Raw genomic sequence first — 6,000 nt, forward strand, 5'->3', positions numbered from 1 at the left:
AAGAGATGATGTCCTACTTGTTGGACTGTCTATTTGATGTCTCCTCCTGCATATCTCATAGGCATTTCATCCTAAAACAGCAACGTGGAGCCCCTCACACCCTCCCCACTGTCACGTGCATTCCCACGATAGCCTCCTGACTGGTTACCCCTTTCCACCAAAGTCACTTCTCTGTCCAGTAGCCAGGCTGATGTTTCTGGGTGTCAACTTACTTTATACACAGAGATATGAAAATTGTGGTATATATATGTAATGAGAATTGTAATGCAAAAAAGTACATGTTTGAAGACATGAATTGGCGTGAACATGTTATATACAAAGATATGAAAAATTGTGCTCTGTATGTGTAATAAGAATTGTGCTTCTCCTTTGGTACCAAAGCAATAAACCTTCACTTTCCTTTTCTGAAAAAAACTGTGTCCTTATTAACCGTGTCCGCTGTTGAAGCCAGATTTAAAGATAGATAGTTAGTGTGGTTAGGGAAATCAGGTCTAATATCAAGGAAGATAAAGAAAATGGGGGACATTATCTAGAATGGAGTCCAGGAAACCAGAGCAGCACTTGGGGAAACTGAAATGTTAATGTCCCCAATGCCCAGAACCCATCCTAAGGAACTGTTAATGAAACAGCCCCCAGCAAACAGGGAGGTGCTAATCAAAAAGCATCCAAGGCCCTTCCTGCCCAGATTACTCCTTCAGCCCACCTATCTCCCACCTTTTGGCCTTCCCACCTGCATTCTATCACTGCAGGATAAAGGGAAACAAAGGACAGGAATGTGGGAAGACTAAAAGAAGACCTTAGCTATAAAAAAGGGAAGACCTTGCCCTTCCAGGGATTCCACCTGCCTTTCTGGTCCCCTTTTTCCTCTGGGGAGAAGTCTTTTCTGCTGTCCTTTTTTTTAAAAAAAAAATATTCATTTCTTAGTTTTAGGTGGACACAATATCTTTATTTTTATGTGGTGCTGAGAATTGAACCCAATGCCTCACGCAAGCTAGGCAAACTAGCTACCACTTGAGCCTCATCCCCAGACCCTCTGCTTCCCTTTAATAACCCTTTCCACTCTACACTTGCCTCTGCGTGCTTCTCTGGTGTTATACTTCAGCATTCAGGGAAGCAAGGACTTATCACAGCTAAACAGCAGTAACACTGTCATGTATTTAAAAAACATAAAGTCAATTTTAAAAAAAAGGTGAATTGTGTCTTCTGCCTTCCCTCCTTTAAAACCCACTATGGATCCCCAGTTCACTTTGACTAAAGTGCTTGTGACAGTGGTCCACTTCCCCTTTGAAATACTGCCCTCACTGTTTTTTAAAAGGGACATGTTTTTCCTTTGCTCTTCTACCTCTTGCCTTCCCTAAAGTGGGCATGGGGAACAAATTCTGTTTTCCTATCCTGAGCCTAGTTTTCTGTCCTGGAGCACCTGCCCACCCCAGGGAGGAGGTGGCATGGGAAGATTTAGGAAGTGGCTATCTCCCAGATTAACAAGTGAATTTCAACAAGCCATGAGGGCTCGCCTGGGACCCCTGTCAGGACACTCCTGGAAGGCAGCCTTTGAAGAGCTTATTTAAAACCTTCTGTTCTCCATGATGGTCTGAATCACAGCCTCTGGGGCTGGAGGTCCCTGTGCTTCTCCTTTGCTAGCAAAGCAATAAACCTTCATTTTCCTTTTCCTCAAAACTGTGTCCTTATTAAATTGGTATATCAGGGACAAGGACTGAGCTTTTGGGAATATGCAGACTCCTTGGTGTGGCTTAAGTATAATGGGCTGCTTGATGTGACCCTTGGCCAATTCCCTGTTCTTGTCTCTCTCTGCCCTGGCCAACATGGAGCTTTGTTGTTAGAACTCTTTGACTCCTCTGGGCTCTGAGCTCGATTCTTCCTGTGGGCTTCTGCCTCCCTGAAACCTTCCTCCCTCCTTTTAAAATCATAAGGGAGTTTATGAAAATACAGGAAATTGCAGCAGGTCACAGAAGAGATGCACAACATCGGTCAGAATGGGAAAGTAAAAGAAAAAAAAATATTCTGCTCTGTCAGCCAGAATGGGAAAATAAAAGACAAAAAAATTCTCCTCTGTTGTCACCAGGTGTTTAGATTATTTAGGGTAATGAATCAGTACAAAATACAGCTACCACCCCTTTGCTACCCTCTGCATTCCATCCCTGTCTGTCCTTCCACAAAGTGGCCTGCCTAGGAGACAAGGGAGAGCTAGGTTTTTCTCTCACACTTCTATTCCTCTGTCTGTCCCCTTTTCCCCCCTTCCCTGAGGTTGAGGATCCCTTTGACTCTTTACTCTCTGTCTCCAGGAAGCAGGCAGAGTCCACCAAACGATGCTAATTGGTGGTATTTGGCCTCTGGATGGTCATGAGGAAAGAAGACTATTCTCTGGCAGATCTTACATATTCCTGAAGTCCTGGGCCTGGCTGTGGTGAGAACCAAAGTAGATGGGCCATGGAATCAAACTGGCTTGTAGACCGACTTCCAGAGCCAAACTTGTAGCCTCTCTGAGCCCTAGTATGCTCATGGAATTTGAATTCCAGAAACTCTGATTTAGGATCCTAAGAGTTTCCTTTCTAAACTAGGAGTTTTGCCCCAACCCTGCTCTGCAAGCAAGAACAAAGCAACAGTCCAGGTGTTGTTCTCTCTGGAACCAATTCACCTTCAGACACATGCTTAAAGGTTTAACTGACAGCCTTCTTTGTCAAAATCCCAGGCAGTTGACCTGGGATAACTAATGATGCGTCAAAGGCCATGAGGGACTAGTTTTGCTTTCCTTGGTCAAATTGCTTTACCTTCTTTTATTTTTTCTTACCTTTGGAGTCCTCTTCTGAACAAAGGGATATTTGTAATGCTGAAAAATGATAATGTATTGTAAATGTTTTCCACCAGTGTGTGGCATGTGTTCAATGCCCAATACAATAGACTCCTTTTAACCCCCTTTCCCTCTGTCCTGAGGGTATGCTTGTTGTTCTGCTGGTTTTTGAAGGCCAGAGACTTTTCTTTTTAGCTCCTCAGGAAAGCAGGAAGTTTCTCTCTAACCAGGGCAAGGTATCAGCATCTAGAGAGTCTGAGCTTCCAGGCTCCACCCTGGGCAATGTCTAGGTTGGATTCCAGGCAACCAACCGCCTGATTCTCTGAGCTTACACACTGGTTGCAGTTTGCCACAGTCTTCCCAACCCTAGGACCTTCAATCTTGTGAGGTTCGAGGATGTTGCAAATGAATACACGAAAGCATGGGCTTGTCTGTACTCAAGAAAACCATGCAGAAGACTGGAGAATAAGGTCCCAATGAAATGGGGTATTCAGCCAGGAGTGAGTTTTCTGCTATCCCTTCGAGCAACCTTTTGGGTGCCACCTTGGACATAATTTACCCTAAGGTGACACACTCCTTCAACTGTTTTGCTATAGTGCAACCATTCTGAGTGCATTTGCATGGTCTCATGATGCCTCTGGAACAATATCTTCAAGGCCCAGGACTCTGATGCGACTCATTCGTGGACTCTGAAGCGACTCCTTCCTGGACTCTGGAGTGTGAGAGGCTGCTGTCTCATGAGTGCCATGAGCTGTTGCACAATTTAGGTTCTCACTTGTTTAACAGATGCAAAATGAATTCTCCTTCACTATAGCAAAATCTTGCTAACGTCTTTGTGATGAAACTTGGGACCTGCTCCCGTACACACCATCTTCTAAACACTTTTCTCAAAAAATGGTTGTTCTTAATGAGCAGAAGCCATGCATGTGGTGGACTTGTCACCGAAAGCTTGGTCCTTGTCCTCGGTGCCAATCCAAGAATAGACAAAGTCTTCACAAAAAGGAAAATGTTTCATTGCTTTGTTACTAAAGGAGAAACACAGGGGACTCCTGTCCCAGAGCCTGTGATTCTGCCCATCATTGGGAAAAGGGGTTTTTTAAATGGGTGATTCAGAGAAAATGAGATCAGGGAGGAGAGATGAGGAAGGAGAAGATGAGGGAAAAGATCGTGGAGGAGAAGGTTAGGGAAAAGAAAATCAGGCAAAAGAAGGTCGGTGAAAAGAAAAAAAAAAAAAACCATAAGTTTCAGAGCAACAAGGGGATGTAGTCAAAACATCAAGAGAACCCCTGATACAGACTGAGGAGTGGTGATCAGAAAGCACAAAGTGGCTTATGGAGAGCAGCACAGAACCAGGGGCCCATCACTTCCTACTCCTTGGGTGGTTCACAGGGTTCACAGAGGGTTTGAATAATTTCTGTTTTCCTTGTTCTGTCAGTTACCACCTTATATCTAAATAAAGAGCTCACCCTTCCATTTCAATACTTCATCAGCTTCAGACATCAACAAGTGATCAACCCCATTCTACTAAAGAGAAAGTTGCTAACTCACTCATTGTGTTGTTAATCTGCCTTCTCCTTCTTTCTCTCAATTTTTATACCTGCTTCTGATTTTTGAGTCCCTCCTTTGGTGACTCTAACTTGCAGTGCAACATTTTACTCTCAGCTCTTTTCACACACCCTGTTCGGTTTCCCCTGATCTCTTACTTTAGGAAGATGTTTCCTTCCCTACCCCACCCTTTCCTTCCTTCAACCTCTCCTCCTGCTTTCTGTATCCTCCATATTCATAGAGATTGACACACACACATATGTTCACTTATGGAAAACTCACTGAATCCCTTGAGCCTTGAAACCACAAAAGTCTTTGACCTTTTAGCGAATCTCTAATAACATTAATTGGAGGACTTGTTTCCTCCCCGAGTGTAGCCTGCATCGCTGGACAGAGAAGAACCCCCATCTCACCAAGGACATATCCTCTCTTTCTTGGTTGCACGAGCTTCTGGAAATTGTGCCACATGTTGGCAGGGTCTGGGATGCGATTCAAAGCAAGGCAGTCTAGTTCCAGTTAATCCTGCTAGCCACCATATTATTCTGCCACGAGTTTCCCATCTTTGGGTTACTGGAATCCATAAACATGGCCAAATTAACCCATGCTGTTGACACAAATGCAACAAAGCACAGAGGCATGAATAAAGATTGACAGTCCCCTTACTATTTATTACAAGCCCCACCAACCCCAGACACCTGAGGTTACAGAGAACATATTTATCTGCTATTTGGTGATGCTTTTCTTTCTCAAGCTCATAGAAATAAATTGCAATGTGTTGACATTTTTCTGTGCAGGCACTTCTTTTCCTTTGGTCAGAAATGGGATTGTACACTCCATGCTCTTCTGCAACTTCCTACGTTCACAGAACAGGTTAACACAAGCAGAACCCATTAATTTGTCATACTGAAGGCTACAGAATCACCCACACTAGGGTTGAACCGGACTTTATGTAACAATTCTGTGATGGCTTCCGACGGTTTGGTTCTGCCCACCAGCCTCTTTCAATCATGCATCTTTTCTCAGGCTCCTCTTAAGAATGTCTGCTTCTATTTGTTCTTTGGCAGTTGGTGGGCTTCATCCTTCATCTTGTTTCCTGCTTGGGCTTCGTAGAACTCCCTGGAGATCTGAGTTTATAGTTTTGCCTCATATTTGGAACATTTTCTACTACGATCTCTTCAAATACCTGTGCATCCCCCCTCCCCTCTTTTCTTCAGTGAGACTAATTGCATGTCTGCTTGGTGACTTGATATATCCCCAAAGGTCAGTGAGGTTCTCCACATTTTTTTTTGTCTGTGTGTGTGTGTACTGGAGAGTGAACCCAGGAGCACTCAACCACTGAGCCACTTCCCCCATCCTATTTTGCATTTTACTTTGGAGACAAGTTCTCACAGAGTTGCTGTGCTAGCTTTGAACAGGAGATCCTCCTGTCTCAGATACTTGAGCTGGGATTACAGGCATGCACCACTGCACCCGGCAAGTTTTTCCACATTTTTGGTTGAGTTTTTGAAGCTTCACTGAGGTGTCAGTGATGTACAACAAGATGTTCCTATTTAAAGCACACCACTAGGTAGTTTGACATATGGTCTGTGGCACAATCACCACAGTCAAGATACGGAACATTTTCACATGCCCCAGTCAACCCCTCC

The sequence above is a fragment of the Urocitellus parryii genome, chromosome X (genome assembly GCF_045843805.1).
Source record: "Urocitellus parryii isolate mUroPar1 chromosome X, mUroPar1.hap1, whole genome shotgun sequence".
Lineage (NCBI taxonomy): Eukaryota > Metazoa > Chordata > Mammalia > Rodentia > Sciuridae > Urocitellus > Urocitellus parryii.